This window comes from Phocoena sinus, chromosome 14 (genome assembly GCF_008692025.1).
Source record: "Phocoena sinus isolate mPhoSin1 chromosome 14, mPhoSin1.pri, whole genome shotgun sequence".
Taxonomy (NCBI): domain Eukaryota; kingdom Metazoa; phylum Chordata; class Mammalia; order Artiodactyla; family Phocoenidae; genus Phocoena; species Phocoena sinus.
Window position 1 is genome coordinate 17,568,845 of NC_045776.1, and position 27,650 is coordinate 17,596,494.

At 35.2% G+C, this 27,650-nt stretch overlaps 1 protein-coding gene across 1 annotated transcript in view; it reads right to left on the reverse strand.

Annotated features, from left to right (window-relative positions):
- WDR7 (WD repeat domain 7) overlaps positions 1–27,650 on the reverse strand; it is a 372,564-nt gene that overhangs the window by 160,609 nt on the left and 184,305 nt on the right.

Here is a 27,650-nt window from a genome sequence, read left to right on the forward strand (position 1 = left end):
ACCTCATTCATTCTCCCAAATGCTCCCAAGATTTGGTCTTTTGCTCAGTCCTACCCTTTTCTAGTTCTACTTGTTTCTGTAAGTGGTCTATCTTTTATTTTTTTGTTTGACATTTATTATATGATATCACAAACATCAAAAGAATTACATTGAGAATATATAAAGAATATCATGAAATATACATGTATACACGTAACTTTATAAAATCTTAATGTTTTCCATAGGTGCTTGTAGATTTTTAAAAGTAATTAATTAATGTGGATATAACTAAAGCCTACCATGGATTGTGTCTTGACTTTACTATGCCTCCCTCTTGCCCTAGAGGTCACCATGATCCTGACCTTATCAAATACTTTTAATCTATTATATCTATATCTATCTATTATATAACCATATCAACGTTACCTGAAATGTATATTTTCTGGCCTTGAACTATGCTTGCATTCCAGGGGTAAACTCAGAGTACATGGATGAATGGAGATCAATAGATAGATAGGTAGGTAGGTAGGTAGGTAAATAGGCCAATAGACAGACTCTGAACTAAATTTGCTAATAGAGTTTTTTGGGTTTATGTCCGTAGGCAAGATTGAACTATGATTTTCTTTTCATGTACTATTCTTGTTGGGTCTTGGTAGCAATATAATACAAGCCTCCAAAACTGGGTTAACTTTCACTCCCCAATTCTTTGAAAACAGTTAAAGGATTCTTGAAGTTAGATGACAATTCTCCTCTAAAATGACCAGGGCCTGTGTCTCAGGACGCTCCCCTTCTCGAGTCAGGGAGCAGGGGATGCAGGGGCAGGGAAGGTGCAAGGGTGGAAGAAGGAATCTTTTTTTATTATGAATTCATTTTCTGTAATACTTAGTTATTTGGTTTGATTTTCTGTTTCTTCTTGAATCATTTTGGATAGCTTATAGCTTTAGAATTACCCATTTCATCTAAGTTTTTAAATGTATTGGTCTGAAGTTATTTAGAGTGTTCTCTATGATTTAAAAATCTCAATGGTATCAGTTGCTATGAATCCTTTTAAGTATTATTTCCTTGTGCCTTCTCTAATATTATTTTTCATGCCTTTCTTAATCAGTTTTTCTAGAAATATATATTTTATCAGATTTCCAAAAATACTGTGGTTTTGATCTTACTGTTTCAGCTTTCTATTTCACTAATTTCTGCTGTTATTTTTATCATTTCTCCCACTTCCTTTAGGTTTTCTCTCTGTTCTCTCTTTCTCTTTGCTTTATTTCTAGGTTCCCAGATTGAACACAGCTCACTTCTTTTCATTATTTTCTATTATGGTTAACAGTACAAGTCACATAGTGAGCACCCATTTTCCTCTACTCCTTTAATAATACAACCTCAATTTTAACCGAATAGCAATGTATTCATATTCTTTCCATGTCCTTCCAGGAACCGAGGAAGCCATAAACTAGCTCCTGGCCTTAAGCTCTATTCATTGCATATTTTAAGTCCCCTTTGCTCATAGGAGCCAAAGCCTGCTTCTGGAAAGCAACTATTGGTTTTAGTCCAGATCACTGCATGTCTATTCCATTACTTGTCCACAATGATATCTATCTTTCTTGAGCCTAGTTATGCCTTGTTGGTTTTCTATTTGTATATTTAATCCATCATAGCTATACATTTGGTACAGAGGGATTTCAAAAGTGAACTTCTGAAGCCATCTTGATTGGAGGTCAGCTTTCTGCTCTTTCTAATATTAACCCATCCAGCTTTTCTGGCTTCTTTCAATCCATTTTTCTATACATTAATTAAATCAATACAGTGAAGGGTCCTCAGAGCAGTATGCCAACCAAGAAATTAGCAGCAGGGGCCTCGGAATACTTTTAGATGTTTTATTTTGTCTCTTCGTTTGTTTCTTTTTTTCCTTTTGTCATTCTATACTACTGCAAGTAAGGCAGGGAATGACAAAAGGGGAAGCTAAATAGGTACTAAAACAAGAGGCCTTTGTACAGCAAGCTGAAGACTTTTAACTTTAGGCTAATGGAAAGCCACTGAACAATTCTGTATAAGCTGGTTACTTGAGATTTATTGTCAGAAAGCTCATGATAGCAGTAGTATGGGAGGGGGACTGTGAGGTAAAGCAAGACTGGTGTCAAGTAGAAGCAAAAGACGGCTCATGCGATGGTCAAGTGGTGACCGGTGGTGGAGCACCAGTGGTGGCAGAATTCACGATTCATTCCATCAGCTACTCAGTCATTCAGCATATAAGGACCAAAGATGGAGTGTGTGCATGGCATTATGCAAATATGAACTAATGAATTGATACGGGATGAATTAAGATGAATTAATAGGGATAAGAAAAGCAAAGTCCCTGTCCTCATTGTATTTAACGGCAACTAAACAGGAATTAGAAATGTAAAGGTGAAAAATCAATGAGAACTTTATGGTCTAAGAGAATAGTACGTGTAAGAACCTAAAACAAAGAATTTGTTGATTTCTATTGCAAGAGTAGGCCACGGGGCTGGAATGCTACGGGCAAGAAGGGAATGGTAGAACGGGAGGCGACAGTCAGGAAAGGGGCAAATCATAGATGACTCTACTGGTCATATTCGCATTGTTCAACCCTTTGAACAACGGAATTTAGGGTGTTAGAAAAACACTCTGAACGTGTATGAAGAATGCTGGAAATGAGATGAGCAATAAACAGGGTATTGTAGAAATGAAAGTGAGAGATTCAGGTTGGTTTGGTGTTGGGATGTTAAATAGGAGATGCAGAGAAGTGGATGGCTTCCAGATCCTGGTGAGGTCTGGGTAGCTGATAGAAACACTACAGAAAGATATTTGGTGGTGTCATGCTCTGAATCCTTTAAAAAATCCTCATTAACTAAAACAAAAGTAAAACAAAATTTTTAAAACCCTTGCAAGAGAGGTAGGTCTGGCCCTTCCAGAAGCCAAATTAAAAAACAAAAACCTAGAGCACAAGGCTTCTTAGTATACTTAAATTCCATTTATTTAGCTGTGCTGAGAGACAGAATAGGATGTGGGCAAGAGGACCCAGCTGAATCTAAGAAATGAAAATGGAAAGATATTACAAAGATGTTAAGAGTTGGAAAGGAATCACTGAGTAAAAAAGTGGCATTAAAGCACTTAAGGAAAAATGGGAGATTAGTTATCTAGGAAGCTGAGGTGGTAACATCAAAGAGTAGTTACCGTTTATTTGGATTCCAAGAAAATTTTGGTGCGATTGAGAACGAAAAAGATTTGCTCTTGTTGTTGCTATAGTTTCTTAGCTTCTGCGTGTCACATTTTATTGTTTAAAAAAAAAAGTTAGTTTAGGAAAATTGCCATTAGTTTTAAAGCATGTATAGAAAGACAAAATCTGAAATGAGACAACAGAAAATAGATCCATCTTTAAAAATATTCGAATTCTTTCATGTAAAATTTTAGCTATTATTTCCCTAATTTGCTTTATTGTGTTTGGTATATTTCAAATCACATGCAGACAACTTTCTAATAATGTTCCCCCAATGTTATAAAATTATTTTATAACTTCCAAAGTCATAAGTCATATTTCATGAATTAACATTTCTTGTAAAAAGCCTCAATTAAAATGTTTAAGAATATTTCAGTTACATAAGACATATCTTCCCATCTGATACCATAGTATGCATTTCTGTCTCTTCACGGATATTTTTTCTAACTTTTTAAAGACAAAGAGGAAATGTTAGTAAAAGTATTGGCATGTACACGTGAGTACAGATTCAAAGTATGACACTGATCTGGGATAGTATATAGTAACCGAAGGGGGAAAACACCCTAAAAGCTTAACCATACTAAAAAGGAAGAAAAATCAATAATCACTGCCTCTGTGTTTAGAAGGATGAAAATAGACCCTAATTCTAGACAAAGTGATATTTAACAGTTTGATAATCTATACCTCAGCACATGCATTTAAAACCAACTTTATTTCTGTACAGGAACAGACACAAGGAGTAAGAGCTCTGGGCGACTACATCTAGATTCATGTAGTACATATTTTATTCTTTACATAGTCTTCTTGAAACAGGAAGCCAACCAAGCTCCCCTCCCCCCTTGTCTCATCAAGAGCATGCTCCATAACAATAGTTCAAAGGAAAGCTCTATTCTGCAGTTGCACTGATTGTGCTGTCAGCTGACCTCTGCGGAGGGGAATTGCTAACCGCTGCCTTGCTCCTTAGCTGACAAATGAATGATCGCAGCTCCATCTATTTTCACTATGGCTGCCTCTAGCCCAGGTGCTCAGACAGAGAGCCCGGTGTGACATCTTAGATCAAGATGAATTGGCACAAACTCCTGATCCAAGATTGTTTTATACCATTTAATTTAGTTTCTTCCCCTGCTTGGATGAGCACAGCTCTGGTTATGGATTTCTATTCTAATGTACTGAAGCAGGCCCTGAAAGAAGCCAATGAAGCAGCTGCTGGAGCAAGGGACTGCAGGGATACTGATCAATAGGCAAGGCATTGACCCCAGCCGGTCAGCCTCTGCAACAGCCATGGTCGAAGGGGGAGGGGGCACGGAACACACATGGGCTACTTCCAGTAGGAAATTAAACAACAGGGGCATTTGGAGAGCTCCACCTCCACCCTGGTCCCCCTCCTCCTCTATGTTCCTTTTGTTTAATTAACTCAATCTTGTCCTAACTCCCACTTCCTGGGAAGGAATTAAGACTTTAGGGAAGTTTTAATAATGTTTTTTAAAACTGCCATTTGTAAATTTTATTCTTAAGCTAATAGAAAGAATCATAACAGGTGCCCTCTGCTAAGTGGCCAAAATATGAAATCTTAATTAGCTGTCAAGTACAGCTCTTGGTGTAACTTAAAGTTTGGCATGTGTACAAGCTCATAAGAACACTGTCCAACTGGCTATGAACACTACTGATGCTGAAATTCTATGGTACGTAATTTTTATCAGTGCTCAGGGCTGAAGAGATGATAGCTCTTTGTTAACATGGAAAGAAGTAAGAACAAGAAAAGGATCCCCTAAAAGGACACTGACTGATTAGTAAATGTATAAGGTGACAGATGCCCATCCCTGCTACTATTCTAACAACAACACAGCAATTTCTGATTCTTTATTTTTTTTCAAATTTGGAAACATTTAAAATTATTGGCTTCGTCTGTGTTTTCTCCTAAATAATACAAGGTATACACAATTAGCTGCAATGTTTTCCTACAAATAAACTGACAACCAAATAGGAGATTCTGAGATATTAAAAATAAGATAATTCTGCAAAAGTAGATCTTTCTACAGTTTCATTCATCTCATGAAAATCTGGTGTTTTTTCACAGAGACATGCCTCCATTTAATCATGCTAAAGGGTGACACGGAGATCCATTTTCCTGACAGGACGGTTGATCACCCTATCACAGTAAGAAAATTAATACCTTCAACTAGCCCTGTGTGGAAAACAGAAGCTACCTGCAATGGTAAAGGACATAAATGTTCTAAATTTGAAGTTGCAGACAGAATACTTGTTCTGTGTGAAAATAATGTTTCCTCATTATTGGGTTACTTTAAACAAAATATGAGCCTTTGATTTTATTAAAACAACCATTTAATTCATACAGTGTTCCTCAAAAGTACATAATTGTCTTTAGATTTAGCATAAATGACCCTAGCTTTCCAGGAGCAAGAGTAAATCCTTTACTTACAGCCTAACTAGATCACAGGTAAAATGTTTGAGAAGTTTAAGCTATTTAAAGGGCTGCGAGATATTGATTACTTCATTTAAAAAGCAGTCAGAGAGTGCAACCAAGAGGTCAAGATAAATTTAACAGTTTGAAGCACTTTACTAAATAACTCTAAAGATCATGTTAATTGGCTTTGTGCAGTTCCAGGGTAAAATTAATTTTATCCTAGCTTACAATAAAAGGATTAAAAGACATATTAAGTTCTTCAGTTTTAACTGGAATAGGAATCAATGGATTTGAATTAAGGCTAAGGGCGGTTTTATGAGAGATGGCCTACCAGCAGATACTTTATATCTGCTATTAGCCATATATTGATGGAGCTCTGTTATTGTATTAGGTATTAAAACCTTAGAGAAGAATATTCCACCAATTACTACTCTGAGAATATACTTTAAGAATTGGGTGATTTGACCTGGAAATATTGCCATCAAAAATTTGATTCTTTGTTTAGGATTCAGTATCAGAATGCTTTTTATAGCTGACTTATCTATGTTACAATGTCTATAATTCTAGTAAAAATTAATGAAATGATGTAAAGTCCATCACAATTCACTTCGAGATTATAACTGTATTTAAAACTGTATTACAAGCATTATCATTAGGGTTTTTAAAACCAAAACATTACATTCAGATTAATTTTAGCACACCAACTTTATGCTAGAAATTCCTGGCAATAATAGAGTCCAAGAGACACTCATAATGATACAAATATTTCCTGCATTTGACATAAATTTCAATATACTCTAAAACATCACTCTCAAAATTCAGAAATGTCTATTTATTATAGTAAAATGGAAGTACAATTTTAAATGCTTTTTCTTCACTCTTTCATTATTTAACAATATGTTTTGGAACTATATAATAGAAAAATAAATTGCTTTTACTATGAGCTGCCTAGCAAAGCAAAAAATACAATTCGTAGTTAATAGGTATATGTGTTAATATATTATTAAATAACTGGCTTTGTAAGACTTTATAGGAATGACTGGCAAAAAGTAAGTTGCAAGATGTCACAGCAGAAAACTATTCAAAGGGCAGCATGTAAAGACTACTTAAAATAATAATTTGGATTAAGCTAGAAAATAGTTTCTACTGTAGTTCTTTACAACTCTTTTATGTGCAGTAAAGTGTATCTGCTAATATTAGGTTATGATTAATTATTAAAGAACAAAAGTAAATTTAGCGAAGTGAATTTTGTTAACACAGGCAATTTTAAAGACAAGGGAACTTTCAGAATTAAGACACATGATTTACTATTTACAGTGTGAAGCTCTACAAATATTAGCCAATAAAAGTACAAAAAATTTCTTTCTTTTTTCAGATCAGTAAAATATTCTTCCAAATTTTCATTTTTATCTGTTTCTCTTTTCTCAGCCCCACTGACATTTTAAATGTGATGGGGTATTATCAGCAGATATTATGAAAAACATATATAAAATTGTATATTAGGTAAAGATGAGTTTAAATAGTACAGGACAGTGAAATATGTCAAATGAAAATATATTTTAATACATATCGGAACTTAAACAACAGAAGTACCTAAAAGAAATTAGATCTTCAAATGTGAGTTGAGTTCTAATTGTTTCTTAGATGTACTTTAATAAAAATAATTTCTACTTACTTCTGACTGACTACTATCTAAATTAATATACCTAGTTGCCTAATGGAATATTAATTTATTTTTAAGATATGCCTTTTAAATAATTATACTGTGCTAATCAAAAACATTAATTTTACAAATACATATACACATTGGTGTACATAATTATATGCACACACATTAAGTATACAACATTCTTAGCTTTAGTGTCCTGATACCCTGAGCTAGAAGCGTATTTTTGAAATTTTAAAATCTATGTTTTAATCTATGTTTTAAATCATAATGAGAAAAATGTTGGCCCTCGGTGGCATTTTCACAGTTGTAAATAAATTGTTTCCACATGTTTAGCCGGAGCATTCCCCATACCTACTGGCTGCTACTCTTAGGGTTGCTTAACACTGGATAAAGTACAATGCCATAAAAATGTCAAATTTTACTCCATATGTAATTGTAATCTTCCAAATAAGCTTCATTAACAATAGTTAAGGACTTCCCTGGTGGCACAGTGGTTAAGAATCCACCTGCCAATGCAAGGGACACGGGTTCGAGCCCTGGCCCAGGAAGATCCCACATGCCACGGAGCGACTAAGCCCGCACACCACAACTACTGAGCTTGCTCTCTAGAGCCCGTGAGCCACAACTACTGAGCCCCTGTGCCACAACTACTGAAGCCCACGCACCTAGACTCCGTGCTCCACAACAAGAGAAGCCACCGCAATGAGAAGCCCGTGCACTGCAGCAAAGAGTAGCCCCCCACTCACCGCAACTTGAGAAAGCCCACTCACAGCCACGAAGACCCAATGCAGCCAAAAAAATAAATAAAAATAAATAAATGTATTTTAAAAAACACAATATTTAAAAAAAGGAAAAATCTTTTGATATTAATTTATTTTTAAGACAATTTGGTCTTAAAATGGTATAGTATTCCACTAATTAGATTTAAGTTTCCAATATACCACAGTTTTCAGTTGAATACTTCAAAGATGAATTTGTTAAATGGAAACATAAAAAGACATAGACTGGTGACAATCAGCATGTGAAAAAGAACACAAAGATGTCACTCTCTTTGGTGGTGAATGCAGGTTTCATAAGCTCACAAAGAGAATCTGAAAATCCGTTGAAAACTTATGTAATTAAGTTCCTTTTCTTAAGCCACGTGCTTTTATATGAATATTATATTATTTTCACTTTTGTTGACACAACTTAGAACACTGAAAAATCTTCCATTTTTTACAAAATGTGGCAAATAAATTTTGATAATATGGAAAAACAATAAAATGGCAGATGGTTATATGGTCAACATGTAAATTTCTACCTGTGTTTCTGATGTAAATAAAATAAAATAAAACATGGAAGTTTTTGAATCTTCCTCTCTACCTCCTTGGGAAAAATAGATGTACTGATTAAAAATGACAATCATGGGGAACTTCAACATTTATTTCTAAACTCTCATATTATTACCAAAGCTAGTATATGTTGTGTAGAATACTCTCACTCCGCCGTCAGCATAAGCGTTGCCTCCACTGCATTAAAAATATTTTTTAGTTGCTTTGTGACACATCTACCAGTGCTTTCCTCACACCTACTGACGGGGCACATGGAAGCTGCTCCCCAAACGTATGAGGCTTTTGCTGTTTTTGGTGCTGCTGCTCTATCCACACGCCACCACCCCACCGCCCCGCACCCCGACTTGAAAACTGAAGTAAACAAACATGCTATTAATTTGTATGCATGCTCGATGGCCCCCTGCTGGACCATAATAGGTTCTGCAAATGCATACATCTTTCTACGGCTGCTGATTAAGCCATTTTAAAATAATGCCTCTCGCACACAGATGTATTATGTGTGTGTGTGTGTGTGTGTGTGTGTGTGTGTGTGTGAATTTCAGAAAATACCTCACATCTATTTTCTACAAAATCAGATAAAAGCAGAAGAAATGAACACTCCAAAATGATGCTCTTTTGCAAAGGGAATTTAATATTATCACTGTCTTAGGGGTATGTCAATTATTTTGAAAATTAGAAACCTTAAGCTTTAAGAGCAACTTGTATGTTTTTAGAGCAGTTCTTGTAACAATTTCTTATTCTTAACACAGACAAGTTCTACACCCATTTTCCACGATCTGCATTATCTTATTTTTCTCCTTATTCTCTACCTGACCATCAAAAAAATCCAATTTTTTCCTTTTCCTTTTCCTTTTAGTGTGAACATTCTCAGTTTGGAAGAAAACTGGATTTTAAAAATTCCAAATATCTATCTAAGGCATCTATGTAATCAGGACTCTTGTAGCTAATAATTATCAAGAATAATGTTCAATTCTTGGTTCACTTTACCTTTCAAGGGTGAATCCGAGATACAGGTCAAGTTTTAAAAAACACAAATTTTAACATTAAGAAGACCATTATTAGCTTTTTCATGAGGAAATAAATATTTCAGAAATAGTGGTTAGTGGCTTGTAAAATTATATAAATCTGAAAACATAGCAAATAATTCTCAATTTTTTTCATACAGTTAATGTTCAGAAAAAGGCAATTTCTGCAATGAGACTTACTTACAATACTGAAATAGACACGATGATGTGTTTCTTTAAAAGATCAAATGGAACACATGAGACTTAACATTTGGTGGACTCTTAGAATACACTCTATGAAGATTTTATACCTGTGCGTTACAGCACACGGAGAAATAAGCTGTTACACCTGAGGTCACTTTTATTCATAAAATGACAAATCATTTACTGGACTCGCTTGAAAAATATTTTCATCTAGGTAATTTCATCAACTCAGTGATATAAAACCAGATGAAAAGGGATAACTGCCTTGTTCTACCTTTAAGAAGTTAACACGTACATCTGTTCATTTATAAGAAATATTTGTAGTATTCATAGTTTTGAATTAAATATACATTTGGTCACAATAATGAAACAATGACAAGTAACTGAAAGTTACCATTTTTTAAAATGTTTGTTTAAAGTAAATTTGAACTTCTAAGGGATTTCTTGCTTTTATTTTTCTCAGTAGGTTACTTTATAACATTTCTACAATTTTGAGAAATAATCTTCTTATTCACATGTTATTTTTTCTTCTGCCTTCTTCACTGTAAGTGTTAAGCAGGCATAATGGATGCATACTCAGGGGTAACATAATATCTTGGGAATTAATGGCCACACCTTTGAAGTAACAGATCTAGGAAAAGTTGTGGTGGTTAAGCCAAAAGTAAAGTTTTATAGTAAAGACTTTAATAACCTAGTCCACATTTAGCAGAAATGTAGCAGAAATACAGAAGATTTTATCTTTTCTTAAAGCATCCTGTGTGTTAGTAAAATTTGATGTAGATTAACATACAATTCCTAACAACTAAATATCAAAAATTTAAGGAAAAATATTTTTAAATTTAAAGGAGAAATAAAATAAGAAGAGAAAGAGATAAGTAAAGAAATTTAAAGGAGAAATAAAAAGGTCAGAGACATCTTCAACTTTTAATTTACTAATCATATTAATAAGTGGTCAAAAAAGCAAAGCTTTGAAAAAGAAAAAAAACAAATAAGCACAAGTTAACTAAGCATTTGTGCTAACAGTCTAAAAGCCATTGACAAAATAAGTCACAGCCTCAAACTGTTAAGAGTATACTCATTGTTAGCCCAAACCTACAGAAAAAGTAGACCATCTATAGCCAAAGGAATACAGATGTGTACAAATGACATATTAGCCCATTTTTTTCAAGGAGATTTCTACTTCGCTTCAGAGAGCCTTGAAGAAAAAGAAAACCTGAATTGCTTAGATAGCTACAGAGGACTTTCATTTCTGATCTCTTTACACTTTTATGCTTTCATCATTTTTAAGCTACATATGAATTATGTGCCTTTTAAATTATTACAGACAATTTAAAAATTATTTTACATTTCCTCATTTTGTGACGGGGATAACTAGTCTATCAAATTGACTCTAGTTGTCATTTGGCAAATGCTTTGGTCACAGACCTTTTTTCTGTTTACATGATTTCTTTTATTATGTACCTTCTCAAATAAGCATGTAACTGTTTTATGTGATTTCCTATTAATTAGTTAATTCTACTTGTAATTTGGATCTGAGTTACCTATCTTGCACATATCAAACTAAAACAGCCTTTGAGCCTTGAATTTTTACAAAATCCTTCCAACGTTTAACTGAAAAGAGTTAAGCATATACACCTAGGCATCCCAGATATGGAAGTCATTGATTAGTTACAACTATGGATTGGGAAAAGCTACCACTCCTTAACTGAACACTGAGAGCAAAATTTAATGTTTACCTATGCATCTATGTGATCAGATACTCAGGTTTTTAAGATGTCATGCTATTTTAAAAGACTGGTTTTTAAAAAAATCTGCTCCTGTTTCATGACAATATATTATCATTTCCTCAAAATTCTGCCCGACTTGCTCAAATCATTAGGTTACTCAGGAGTTGTGAAGAGATAGCTTTATAATCTTCTCTTATCTTAATTCATCTTTTATTAAGACAGATACTTCCATATGTAAAAACCTAGAAAATACATGTATATTGATGTTTTAGGCTTACAATTTTTCTCAAATAAAACTGTTTCTCCTATCAGCAAAAGAAAAATTGAATAATTTTTCTAATATTTTATACAATGTTTTTGATTTCTACAAAATATTGTTATAATGACATAATTATATGCTACTACAATCACTTTCCAAATTCTTTTACAAAAACAGATAAACCATTAAGAATTTAAGGGGAAAAGAAAACACACCAGAAGTAGCATGTGTAAAACATCTCCTAGGTCCAAGATTAGATGACTGTTAGTGGGAAATTTCAGAATTTTAGAGGAAAAGGGGATCACAGAGCTCTTCAAACCGAACCTACCCATATTTTACAGATAAGGAAGGTCAAGTAGGTTAATTGTTCAAGTGACAAGGTGAAGGGCACAAAGAGAGTGGGCACTCACGGCAACATCATTCTAACTCGAGCTCTAGAATCTTCAAAGACTGTTAAGTTAGCGTTTTCTTGCATAGAAACTAGTTAATATTTGACACCTACTCCAAGATAAATCTACATTAGGTATATTCAAATGCTGCATAATTCAAAACATTTCTTAAAAAATTAACAAGAAAACAATATTTATAATTAGAAAAAAAGTCAAAATAAGTTTTAGTCTATAGTATCTAATGATGCTATATTTATTTTCCACTGGGGCTAGTCTATAAAAAATGTAAAAAGTTGGGGGAAGCGATTCTATTAAGCGTATGGAGCAACTACATTGAATTGGATTTTATACGGAATATATATATATATATATATATATATATATGGCACATTGAAGCATACTGAAAAAATACAAAGTACTAAACAACTGTTACCCTGTTGAATAGCAGATTATTTTAATATTTGGTTTCTGAATAGTAATAATGTTTATGCTCAGTATATGGAGGAAAACACTAATTAAAAATATAACTTTAAGTTTTAGTTACCTCTACATAAGCCTCCATGTCAGTTAATGTCTACTATAAGCTCACGTGCACAGATATTTTCCAAACTCACATACTAAACGCCAAATATTGCAAATAAGTTCGTGATCATTTCCAAAGTCGTGTCGTGATATCAGAGAATAGCTTAGGGTCTCCATAAGGGTTAAGACAATCATTTTCTACTGCATACTAGTGCTATTCTAAGCCGATAGTGTGTTTAAATCCACACCAATGAAATCAATACAGCACTGTTCTATTCAAGGTGAGACCAAATAAACCTGTCTGAAGCTTTGAGAAATAGGCTTTGCAGTATACTTTGAGTGCTAAATGCCTTTCAGTCCAGAGATCTGTCATTAAGTAATCATTAGCCATCATTCACTCTTCCTAAAAAGCTTAACATCTAAACTTGTTCAGCATCCACTAAAGCATTAGTATAGACTACCAAGTAAGTACTCATTAGCACTCAGGGATGTCTCAACCACTCTGTTTAACCATGCATTGTCTTATCTAAAAATACTCCCAAATATTAATACATATTTACCATTAGATTAGAGGGCGATTTATTCAAATGATTAGTAAAAAGGACATCAATATAGTGATCAGCCTCTTTTGGATAACATGGCATAACCCACAGAGTTACTATCAATGCTTTCCTGTCTGATCTATCCAAATAAAATCTGATGTCTTTCCTAGCATTCAGCATCATATATAATTCACCATCACATAAAATTAAGTTAATCACAACAGAGAATTCATCAGGAAGTAATCTTGGCTTTGATCCTGAAAGTATTTTAAAATAATGCTTCTTTTATCAGTGTTATTCATATCTCTTTCAATATATGATCATCTCAATTGCAGACTATCAACTATAATGGGCCCTGCATTATTTTAGATATCATGAGGTAGAGATAAAATTAGGATATATTTATCTTCTTTCTATTACCTGAAAGATTGAGTAAATAATACAGAATGATATTATTTAGTAATGTTACTGGACTTTAGCGTAAATTTGATGGTCAGGGTAATTTTCTCTGTACTTATACAAGTTATTTCTTGTACGCTATTAAACTAATCCCCTCAATTTCAAGCTAATATTAATGAAAATGTCATTTCTGAAAGACATTAATTCATTCTCCTTTTTTAAAATAGCTCAAATAAAAATATATGGCCAGGGCTTCCCTGGTGGCGCAGGGGTTGGGAGTCCGCCTGCCGGTGCAGGGAGCGCAGGTTCGTGCCCCAGTCCGGGAGGATCCCACATGCCGTGGAGCGGCTGGGCCCGTGGGCTGTGGCCACTGAGCCTGCGCGTCCGGAGCCTGTGCTCCGCAACGGGCCAGGCCACAACGGTGAGAGGCCCGCGTACCGCAAAAAAAAAAAAAAAAAAAAAAAAAATATATATATATATATTTGGCCAGATACTTATGATCTCATCTACAGTTTTACAACTTAACACTTTCAATTTTTATACAGATTTCAACCTAAATGAGAGTCATGATATTATATGAACACCTTTTATTTAACTGGATGACATTTGATATCTCCCGAGTATTCAGGTAACTAAACAAAAATATTCTTTTAGCTTAATAGATACTTTAGGTACTTTAAAATGCCAAATACACATAGTACAAATATAAACTCTAATAGAAACTTTCTATTCTTTTAATTATCAGCCCATTTGATCTATGACTTTTTCATGTTTCTATCAATACCCCAAAATAAAGTTTCAATTGCTGAGATACAAACAAGTGTAATATTGCTTGGAGAGTTTGGTAAATGTAATATCACAATATTATATTTCAATGTATAAAACACTGAAATTAAAGAAGGTAATATAAAACCAAATCTCATCACAGATGATTTTTAATGGCCAAATTTTCCCTTACATGCAGCATTGAAATATACTTTCAATATACCATAGAATATAAAATTGCCATTCTTTTTCACTCGTTAAGGTACTTTGAAAGTTACACTGAGCAATCAGTTAACTACAAACAAGTAACAGTCCAGTCATTATAAAAAGGAGAAACTTTGGAAAAATGCAAAAAAAAAAAGTAAAACTAAAACATCAACTTATGTAAAGGTATAATGTGCAGATAAAAAGAGAAAGGGAGAATATCCAAAGTTAGCATCAATATTGTGAATATAAATTAGTCACACTTTCCTAGAAGAGCCCTGAATGTCAAAGAAATCTAAAAACAGTTTTGCAATAAATTAATAAAAATATAAAGTTTTGCAATTATAACAATTTGCCAGAAAATGTAGTATTTTTAAAAATGTATAATCTATAAAATTTGTACCACTGAACTTGACTTTGACCTCACCCTCCTTGAAACAGGTAAACTCTTTTAGAACCTCAGGTAAGTTCTCATTTTTTAATCTACAAAACAGTGCTGGCAAAGTCAGCAAAGCCTGACAAAGTGCTTTCATCCCTTTCAGAATGTGTACCACGAATCTCTCACTGCTAATCTCTTACTGACTGCAGAATCAATATTTATACCATCTATTTATACCAATCAACATTTATGCTACACTAAATTTTAAGTAATAAGTTTTGCTTTTTCATCATTACAATCGTTTAATTACTTTAAAACAAAATTGATTTATTATCTCTACAATTAAATTTAGCCTTTTTATTTAAGGTAAAAATAAGAAAAGGGACTTTATTTGCCCTTCCTAACAATACAATTGTTTTGTATATACTAAACAACTATGTTATGAAAAATAAACAAAATGCTGTTTTCAAATAATTCATGCCTTTAAAAATATGTTAGATTAACTGTTAATACAAAAACATGATCAATAAAAGCAATTCATTCTTGACTTTCAAATCTCACTGGGTATAGGTGAAACTTCAATAAAACCGGTACTCTTCTCGATTTTACATTTTGAAGCATGATTACCATTTTATTGAAAAGTATATAGGAGTAACACTATTTTAAATTATAGTCATTTTGAAACTAAGTTGCAACTTATCCTGATTCTTTATGAATAGACTACGTTCTTATTGGAAATCAATTGGAAGGCAAGTAAAATTAGATAGCTATGGTTACCAGAATATCATTAAGAGATAGCAATATATAATTTTAAGTCTTCTGTTAAAGTAAAAAGATACAGAAATTAAAAAGACCTTTTTGCAAGCAAATGTTTAAGATGCAGAGTATATTTTCAATGCCAACATGTATAATCTGATATACACAATAATGAAAAGACATTTTCATTATTATATGCATTACTTCCAACAAAATCATTATCAAAACTGGATTTTATTTTATATTTTTCATTTGAATGTCCTAAACACTAAAACAACTACACTAAAATGTAAGGACATAAAATAGGCAATTTCAGCTTTATCACATTTCAAATATTTAACTAATGTAGACAACATAAGGTAAATGAAAAGAATTTCATAAAAGGTAGGGAATCTGCTTATTGAATCCAGGAGTTGACTGTATAAAATTAAGGTAAGAAATAAAAAATAGAAGGGAGAGTTCATGACAAACATATTTAAATGTCACTGTACAAAGAATTAATCCAAAAGGACACACTTAAAACTTAATTGCTACTTATGAAATATCTTCAAAACAGATTACATGGTAAATTCACATTGCTAAGTTATTAAATCAATACCAGATCAAAATCTTCAAAATAAAGCATACAGAGTTCCAAGATATATAAACATAATAGCTGACAACGGTAAAGTGCTTCTGAGAACTGTTTTAGCTTTGCTTCTAAATTTTTCATTCTTTGTTAATGCATACTTATATGCAAATTATCTTCTATACAACTGGATCTACTTAGGTTTATTTGGAAAAAGGTATAACTATGAAATTTTATAGAATATACTAGTATATATTAATAATCCACCTCATTTACTTCTTAAGGATCAATTTAAAAATAAGAAATGTACATCTCTATAAGGCACCTATAATCCCTGATATATTTTTTGTGTGAAAGTACTGAAAGAATCCGACAGTGTAATTGTTAGTGTAAGGTAAGAGTCACATTATACTCGAGACTATTAAGCATGCATTCCTTAGCCTAATTAAATGTTCAAAATGGCTAGATTTAATTTTCATAAGAGAGATACATCAATATTATGATACTTGTTTTTCTCAAAATATTTTTTCAAAACCCCTAAACCTAAACATGCTGCTCTTTCCCAAAGTGACAAATACAGAAAATCAGTAGGTTCTTGAAATACGCTACCGACAGTCCTGTTCAGAAATGAAAGGCCAATACTATATTAAAGAAAAAAAATGAAACCACAAATAAGTAACAGAATTATCACAGGCCCCACTGTATCGTAGAAGCTCAGTACTGGACTGCTTGGCTGCCAGAGGAGCTCCAGAGAGAGTTAACCTGGTGTGATAAAAGACTTGACAAAGCAATTCTGACTGTGCAGCAATGCTAAGTTGTGGACTAACACAAGAACAGGAGGCCCAATCGCTGTCTTTCACCATGAGCAATTTACACACGGCTTTATCAATAGCCTTAGTGCTGAATACAGAACACACTCTATTTGGCTTTCAGTCAATTAAGCTTTAAGCTGTCAGCAAACAAAACTTTTAAGTTAATTTTGAATCACCACGAATCAAGTTGAAGGTTGTAAAGGGCAGCTCACACACCGGCATGAAAAAAGGCAGTTTAATTGCCTCTGAATAGCTATTATATGCTGCAATTGGCCTATTGAATCCTAGATGATCTATTTATTTATCAAAGTGCAACCATCAAAGATTAGTAAACGAGTGAATAATCTGAATTGTATATTCCCTATTTTGCATAAAAAGTTGATGTGTTTGCAAAGGTCTAAAGCAGTCATGTTTTAAAGCATATTTTGTTTTTTAATGTAAAAATTTTGTGAAATGGAAAATTAGCAATACAACATGGCTAAAAATAGAACAACTGTATTTCTAGGAAAATAAAGATTTCCTGTTTTAAAAGATACACTTGTTATCATGAAATATTTTCATGTATTATTTGATATCAAATTGACTATTCAGAACATAAACACTCCTTTATAAATGTTCATCAGAAAAGAGAGCCAGCCGCCAGCCGCATGGCACAGGGAGATCAGCTCGGTGCTTTGTGACCACCTGGAGGGGTGGGATAGGCAGGGTGGGAGGGAGGGAGAGGCAAGAGGGAAGAGATATGGGGACATATGTATATGTGTAACTGATTCACTTTGTTATAAAGCAGAAACTAACACACCATTGTAAAGCAATTACACTCCAATAAAGATGTAAAAAAAAAAGAGAGCCAGAAATAGAATTATAGAATTGAATTAAGTCAAAGGTCTAAAACAACTTAATTAGAATTCCTTAGATTAAACTGCATCATTAATTGGGTAAGGGAAAAGAACACCAAAACATATCATTTTAATACTGAGGATTTCTCAAGAAAATGGTATAATCAAATTAAAAGGATTATTATATTCCTAATACTGCGTAACATCTATTTTTTAAAAAGACTGTGGCTGAGCACAATCCTAATCAGCTTTTTCCTGAAATTATTTTTTTCAATTGCATGTGTTGTTTATTATCACAGGGTTACTCATGAGTGCTGGATGCGTATATTGATTTTTTTATTAGAAGAGAGCACTGAGGCATTAGGTCGATGGGGGGTGGGGGGATGCTCAGATGTTATAAACAGATGTAAACATAGATCAACTTTAGGGATGGTAAAACTGAACCATTTTGCTTTGGCTGAAATGTGCTATAGTTCTTTTTACATGTTGGACGTTCAACAGTAAATATATTAAACCATACACTCAGGGTTAATTTACATAGGGAAATAATATGGAGATTAATGTTTATAAAGTATTAATGGTTTATAAGAATTTGGATAGAATACGGGTTAATTTTAGTATTCCCTCAAGGACAGTCACATATTCTTGGAAGCCTGGACCCATCACTCTATATTTCCAGTCAGCAGAGGCGACGGGCTTGGGAATCAGTACTGACTACCATCATTCCAGGAACTACCACACGTTCAGGGGCTGAAATTCAATAGAAGAGTGTTAAAACCCTTTCTCCTTCTCTCTTCTCTCATCCATTATTATAAAATACTATTTTTTTTGCATTTAGATTCGCAAAATATCTTATAATCATGTACAGGTTATTCCTTACAAAAAATCAATGCTACCAAAGCCATAAACATAAAGATGCTAAAGGAGAGAATGCCTATGTGGTTTCTAAGGGAAACAGATTACGACAAAGTAGAAACCATGGGAAAGGGGATATTCTTTTTCTTCATCATTAGGAAGTATGAACAAAGGATTTGTATTCAATGGTCCTAAATGTTCACTGTCCATCTCCTAGTATATTTGTGTATCTTCCCTAACCCTAATCTTATATAAATATACAGGACACAAGGTGTTCCAAACACCTTCACATTACTCATACAGACGTCTACTCATTTCAAGTGGGAGGGGGACAAACAGGGAACAAAGACAATGCTCTCTACCTCCCTGCAGCTTACATTCAGGGAAGGAAGGCAAACACACAAATAACCACAATTTAGAAAGTGTGATAATGTAAAAGACAAACAGAGAATGACATAGAAAACCAGGCAGAAAACAATCCACTTGAGACAGAGAGATCAGAGATCAGGAAGCTGAGGCACAGAGCTCGAGAAAGTCGCCCAGGTCCCACAGCTAGTAAGTGATGGAGCCAGGATGCAAATCCAGGCAGACTCTAAAGCCAGTGCTGTTAACCACTACCCTGAAGAAACCATAAAAGTCAGTATAACAAACCCTTTCTTCAAAGATCTCAGCTCTTAATAGGAAAGCAAAGATGAATTAACAAATAATTGAGAAACCCAAGGAAGAAACTATACTTGTCACTAAGCAAGGGCAACAACAATGAGAAAGTCATGGATACTTAGGGAAGTTGACCTCAGCTGGGATAAGGGCAGGCCTCACAGAGGAGGTGCCACTGGAGAGAGATCCCCAAATCCATTTGGATTTGACAAGAAGAAATGGCAGGGTGGGGGGACTAAAGAATAAGAAACTATAGCAGAACTAGAGGCTATTTTCAAACACCATCACATTCTCCCCCTCCAGCCTCCCTCTTTATTCCCCCACCCTCTATCCTGCTCTGTTTTCTCCCCTGGTACCTACCACCTGCTAATGTACTATAAAATATATTAATTTCTTATATTTATTGCCCTCTCCCTAACCTCCTCTCCCTGTTAGAAGGTCAGATGAGTGAGGATAGGGATTGAGATTTCTGTCATTTTGTTCACGGATGTTGACGAAGGGCCTAGAACAATGCCTGGCACACAGATGCTTAATAAATATTTGTTGAATTAATGAATAAAGCACACAACCAGAAGAGCTCTGGTCACACATAGGAAACTGGAACCAGTTTGCTTTGGTCCCAGATAGAGATCATGAAACCAATAAATGGGAGCTGAGCCTAGAATGTGAAGTAGTTTCAGAATACAGAGGTCTTGAATACCAAGCTAAGGAGATTCAATTATATTCTAAAAGCAATGGAAAGGCAGTGAAAAAGTTAGAATCACATGGTGATTATTAGGATGAGCAATCCAGCAACTGGTCATTTAAGAGATCTGAGATGTGAGAGACAACAGATACTGAAAGCTACACACTAGGGTAGTGGCAGTGAACTTGGAAGAGATGTGAAACAACAATAAAAAACTCTGTGGTGTGCATCTGGGTCTAACGGAGCTAAGAGGCACAAGGGGGTGAAGAGTCAAACATCATTTTAAGGTTTCAAATCTGGGTGAAGGGTGCCATTAATAAAAATCAGCTCATTTTAAACATAACTGAGTTTAAAGTCTCTTAAGGATATCGAGGTGAAATCTGGCAAGCAGGTGAAAATAAAAGCTTGCAGAGCTCTGCAGAGATGAGCTCTGGAGAGAAAGCTGGAAGTTACTCCTGGTCAGGTGTTAAGTGATGCTGTGGGGCCCGCTGACCTTACCAAGGAAAAGGAGAGAGAAAAGAGGACTGAGCATAGAACCCTGGGAAAAACCTACTCAACTTTAGGAGACAAAAAAGGAGCCTGAGAGACTCTAAGAGGGGAAGTCCCCTTTCCTACCTTTTTCTTCTGACAAATCTTTACACAGTCTTTCAAGTCCAACCTGAAATGGCAGGTGTTGGCTGGCCTGTCCTCTACGCTCCCACACTTAGGGCAAAGCCTCACAGTAGCATTAAAAGGCTCTGTGTGATTGTCACTTTATACATCTTTTACCCCTTACACCCTCAGGTGCATGCACACGCACACACACACATGTATGTATGTGCATATGATCATATTTAGATGTATATATGTGTGTCTGAGTATGTATATAAGATTTAGTGCTTCCAATCCGTAGGTATTTATGTGTGTCTGAATGTGTGTAATGTTTCATGCTGCCAGTATGTTCCTGGTCCACGAAAATTTCCATGCTCTGAGGGAAAATACTAAATCACAGGCCACTATTTAGTACCTTCCTTTCTCTCTAGTACAGTACAAAAGAACCAAGAAGCAGTACATATTGCCTCAAAAGAACGTAATTACTCTGGAATGTTTGGTCATGAACCAACAGAGGATTTTAGTATTATAGGGCCAATATTACCCACAGAATTTGTCTCATTCCCAGGGACATACTTGACACACACTTACAGGATTCTCAGTGCTAGCCTAAAGCTAACAAAGAAGTAATCAGAAGGGATAAAGGCAGACATTTCCCTCATATTACATAACTTTCTCCTTCTAGGTTATAAAAAGAATTATATAAGGGGGAAATGTGGCCATAAGCAAAAATACTGGAATGGCTGTGGTCTCTGCTGATAACCTCTACTTTTCAAAAATGTACCAGAGTAAGAGTAAGGGATGACAGTAAAATGGCATTTTACCTTGCTTCAAGGTACTGTTTTTTTTTACTTAAAGAAATTTTAGGAGGTGCAGAAGGCTAGTCAATAGTTTTTTATATGTCATAGGTATCAATATAGAAAAGTCTTAGTAATTGTAGGATAATAGCCTAGAAACATAAACTAACAATACATCTTTTACTTCAGTAAAATGTCTCTTCTTATTTAAATCAAAAAAGATTTTAGAAGTTATAGAATCTTCACAAAAATGGAAGCTGATTTCTTTAGTAGGATAAATATACACAAAGGACCATCTGCTATGCGTCAGAGTGCTCAGAGTACGCCTGAGCACACTGATTTATTCCACAGAGTCAGTCTTGGAAATTTTAGAAAATTGTTGGAAGTCGAGGGAGGTCCTAGTCACACACCTCAGTTTCCTTGAAAAAATTTTCCCTAAGCTCCCCCAGCTTCCAGGCCCATCCTTCACTCAGTGTTTCCCAAGAGTACTACAGTGACTTTTCTGATGGATGAGTTTAGGATATGGAATTGGTCATTAGTAGCTCAGCCCCTTCCCTTCTCGTTGGGATACACTGACTTGAAAAGAGTGTACATTCTGCTCTGCTCTCAAAGTCATGAGTTTTATAAAAGCAGGTGCACAAAGGGGAAAGGCAGAGATTTTCCATCACAGCTTGTGATGAATAATTGATTTGACTGTAAAATGTATTACGGAAGAATAAAGGGCCAAGAATAACCAATACACTTCTGAAGAAGTAAAAGAGAGGAGATATGCCCTACTGGATATAAAGACTAATTATAAAGCTACAGTAATTAAAACAGCATGGCTTTGGTGTAGGGATAGATAAACTTACAAATAGAATAAAATAAGGAGCCAAAAAACAGGGTCTGGATACATACACATGTATCATGAAAAAAAGGTTATTTACATGAATAAAACTGAAACTGCAACTCTACCTTACACCATAAGCAAAAATCAACTATGGGTGCATTAAGAACTTACATATCAGTAGCAAAAGTCTAAAACTTTTAGATTAAAACATAGATGATGATATAGGGAAGGATTTATTAAGTTCCTAAAAGCACTAGGCATAAAGATGGATAAATTCAATTATATAAAATTAAGAACTCCTTTTCATCAAAAGCACCTTATAGAAATGAAAATATAAGATACAAACCAAGAGCAGATATTTGTCATAAATACAACTGGCAAACTATTAGCATTTGAAACATATAAAGAACTTCTACAATAAGAAAGCCAAATGATCCAATGGGAAAAAATGGGCAGGAGACTTCAACAGGCATTTCATAGAAAAGTAAACACACATGCTCAAACTCACTAGTAAGCAAGGAAATGCAAGCCAAGGGCACAATAAGATTTTCTACTCTTTCAATTGGCAAAATTGTAAATGTCAAATGTTGGAGAGGATGAAGATTGACAGAATCTGTCATATACTTTGGATAAGAATTTGAATTAACTTTATAAAGTTGATCATTTGTATATTCTAAGACACAGCAATTCCACTCCTAGATATATATTCAAGAGAAAATCATACACATGTGTATAGAAGACATGGATAACTTCATAACAGCACTGTTTGTAAGAGTAAAAACAAAACAAAAATTCCTAGTAACTCAAATGTCCATTGGCAGAAAACTGAATAAACAAATTAGGATTTTTTTCCCTATTTACTATTAGTAAGTAGTAAAAATGACTGAACTACAGCCACATACAAAACAAATCTTTGGAATACAATGATAAGTGAAAAAAGCAAGTACCAAAAGATCATATCTACTGTTACCTTTTTATAAAGTTTAAAACAAGTGAAACTAAGCAATATATTGTTTAGGCACTACTGTGTATGAGACAAAACAAATAAACAGAGGGCAAGGAAACAATAGACACAAAATTCAAAAGAGTGGTTACCTCTAAGAGCAGGCAGGAGGATATGATGGGGCAAAAACACATGTAGATATAAATTAGATATAAATGATTGGCAATATTCTAGTTCTTGGTTTGGGTGGTATGGTGAGTTCAGGTGTGACATAGTAATTAAAATCAGTTAATTTATTAAATAAAATATATGTAAACTTAGGCCTGTAAAATAAAACAGGTCCTCTAATTCAATGGATCAATGATGAATGTTTTCATTTGTGTTTGTCTATGGTAAGGAGGGGAAACAGCCTGAAAGAAAATGGGAAATGAAAAGGTAAACTATTTGTATATACTTCATGCAACCTTTTAAACCATTAAGATCAAGGTTAAGAAAAATGCTTATGATATAAGGTTAAGTATAAGATAAAACATTAGGATACAAAATTGTGTGTTCCCTCTGATAATTTTTAAAATGCATAGAAAAAAATAAAGAAATTTACCACTGTGTTAACAGTTACTGCGCTGAGACATTGGTATTCCATATTTCTTTACTTTTTCTGTTTTATAAAATTTCTGCAAGGTAATTTAAATTATATTTGTAATTTTTAAAGGTATTTAAAACTGTTCATATGTACAAAAATAATCTTTTAGGTAATTTACATAATTTGCCTGAGCTCTTCATTTCCCTATAAACCAGTAACTAATGTTTACAAGTCTACTAATAATTCAATGAATTTAAACCTATTTGCATATTTATGTAGGGCAAACAAATTGTGTGACCAGGGCAACTTAATATTAGAACTTGCAAACACTTGCAAACATGTCAACTTTCAATATAATTCAAAGTGCCGGAAATTTTTTTAAAAATAAAATCAAGCTAAAGTACTTTTTCAGTTGGAGCTTCAAGTTCATCAGCAAAAATGTTTACATTTTCATTTTGAATGAAGGTAAAATATTTACAGATGTTCGGCAACCTAAATATTCTACTCCATGTATCCATTTATATGTGTATGTATTTGTGTGTATATATATTTTTTACGTATATGAATTACATTTACACTTGTAATATACTTGTTTAAGCCTTTACATCAATGTGCCCCCAGAATGACTTAAAAGTTTAAGGATTATTCTGGCAATATGAAAACTAATACTACAGGAGCACCTTCAAGATGGCGGAGGAGTAAGACGTGGAGATCACCTTCCTCCCCACAACTACATCAGAAATACATCTACACGTGGAACAACTCCTACAGAACACCTACTGAATGCTGGCGGAAGACCTCAGATTTCCCAAAAGGCAAGAAACTCCCCACGTACCAGGATAGGGCAAAGGAAAAAAGAAAAAGAGACAGAAGAATAGGGATGGGACCTGCACCTCAGGGAAGGAGCTGTGAAGAAGGAAAAGTTTCCACACACTAGGAAGCCCCTACACTGGTGGAGATGGGGGGTGGGTGGGGGGGAAGCTTCGGAGCCATGGAGGACAACGCAGCAACAGGGGTGCAGAGGGCAAAGCAGTGAGATTCCTGCACAGAGGATGGGTGCTGACCAGCACCCACCAGCCCGAGAGGCTTGTCTACTCAACCGCTGGGGCCGGTAGGGTCTGGGAGCTGAGGCTCAGGCTTCGGAGGTCAGATCCCACGGAGAGGACCGGGGTTGGCTGCATGAACACAGCCTGAAGGGGTTAGTGCGCCACAGCTAGCCGGGAGGGAGTCCAGGAAAAACTCTGGACCTGCCTAAGAGGCAAGAGACCATTGTTTTGGGGTGCGTGAGGAGAGAGGCTTCAGAGCACTGCCTAAACGAGCTCCAGAGATGGGCGTGAGCCGTGGCTACCAGCGTGGACCCCAGAAACAGGCATGAAATGCTAAGGCTGCTAATGCAGCCACCAAGAAGCCTGTGTGCAAGCACAGGTCACTCTCCACACCTCCCCTGCCGGGAGCCCATGCAGCCCACCTCTGCCAGGGTCCCGTGATCTGGGGACAACTTCCCCAGGAGAACACACTTGCCCGCCTCAGGCTGGTGCAACGTCATGCTGGCCTCTGCTGCCGCAGGCTCACCCCACATTCCATACCCCTCCCGCCCCCTCCAGCCTGAGTAAGCCAGAGGCCCCTAATCAGCCACTTCTTTAACCCCATCCTGTCTAGGTGGGGAACAGACGCCCTCAGGTGACCTACACGCAGAGGTGGGGCCAAATCGAAAGCTGAACCCCAGAAGCTGTGCGAACAAAGAAGAGAAAGGGAAATCTCTCCCAGCAGCCTCAGGAGCAGCGGATTAAATCTCCACAATCAACGTAATGTACCCTGCATCTCTGGAATACCTGAATAGACAACGAATCATCCCAAAATTGAGGCAGTGGACTTTGGGAGCAACTATAGACTTGGGATTTGCTTTCTGCATCTAATTTGTTTCTGGTTTTATGTTTATCTTAGTTTACTATTTAGAGCTTCTTATCATTGGTAAATTTGTTTATTGGTTTTGTGGCTCTCTTCCTTTTTAAATTTTTTTATATATTGTTTTTCTTTTTTCTCTTTCTGTGAATATGTAGGTGTATGTTTCTTTGTGTGATTCTGTCTGTATAGCTTTGCTTTTCCCATTTGTCCCAGGGTTCTCCCTGAGTTTTTTTGGTTTTTTTTTTTTTTAGTATAGTGTTTAGCACTTGTTATTATTGGTGGATCTGTTTTTTCCTTTGGTTACTCTCTTCTTTCTTTCTCTCTTTTTTTTAATTACCTTTTTTTAAAATAATTCTTTTTCTATTTTCATACCTTTATTTTATTATTATTATTTTTTTTCTTTCTTCCTTCCTTTTCTTCTGAGCCGTGCGGCTGACACGGTCTTGGTGCTCTGGCCGGATGTCAGGCCTGAGCCTCTGAGGTGGAGGAGCCGAGTTCAGGACATTGGTCCACCAGGGACCTCCCTGAACCACGTAATAGCAAATAACAAAAGCTCTCCCAGACATATCCATCTCAAAGCTAAGACCAAGCTCCACTCAATGACCAGCAAGCCAAAGTGCTGGACAACCTACGCCAAACAACTAGCAAGACAGGAACACAAACCCACTCATTAGAAGAGAGGCTGCCTAAAATCATAATAAGTTCACAGACACTCCAAAACACACCACCAGACGTGGTCCTGCCCACCAGAAAGAAAACATGCAGCCTCATCTACCAGAACACAGGCACCAGTCCCCTCCACCAGGAAGCCTACACAACCCACTGAACCAACCTTACCCACTTAAAGCAGACACCAAAAACAACGGGAACTATGAACCTGCAGCCTGCAAAACGAGGACCCCAAACACAGGAAGTTAAGAAAAATGAGAAGACAGAGAAATACACACCAGGTGAAGGAGTAGGGTAAAAACCCATCAGACAAAACAAATGAAAAGGAAATAGGCAGTCTACCTGAAAAAGAATTCAGAGTAATGATAGTAAAGATGATCCAAAATCTTGGAAACAGAATGGAGAAAACACAGGAAACTTGTAACAAGGACCTAGAAGAACTAAAGAGCAAACAAACAATGACAAACAACACAATAAATGAAATTAAAAATTCTCTAGAAGGAATCAATAGCAGAAAAACTGAGGAAGAAGAATGGATAAGTGACCTGGAAGATAAAATAGTGGAAATAACTCCCGCAGAGCAGAATAAAGAAAAAAGAATGGAAAGAATTGAGGACAATCTCAGATACCACTGGGACAACATTAAATGCACCAACATTCGAATTATAGGAGACCCAGAAGAAGAAGAGAAAGAAAAAGGGACTGAGAAAATATTTGAAGAGATTATAGTTGAAAACTTCCCTAATATGGAAAGGGAAATAGTCAATCAAGCCCAGGAAGTGCACACAGTCCCATACAGGATAAATCCAAGGAGAAACATGCTAAGACACATATTAATCAAACTATCAAAAGTTAAATACAAAGAAAAAATATTAAAAGCAGCAAGGGAAAAGCAACAATTACCATTCAAGGGAATCCCAATAAGGTTAACAGCTAATTTTTCAGCAGAAACTCTGCAAGCCACAAGGGAATGGCAGGACATATTTAAAGTGATGAAAGGGAAAAACCTACAACCAAGATTACTCTACCCAGAAAGATCTCATTCAGATTTGACAGAGAAATTAAAACCTTTACACAGAAGCAAAAGTTAAGAGAATTCAGCACCACCAAACCACATCTACAACAAATGCCAGA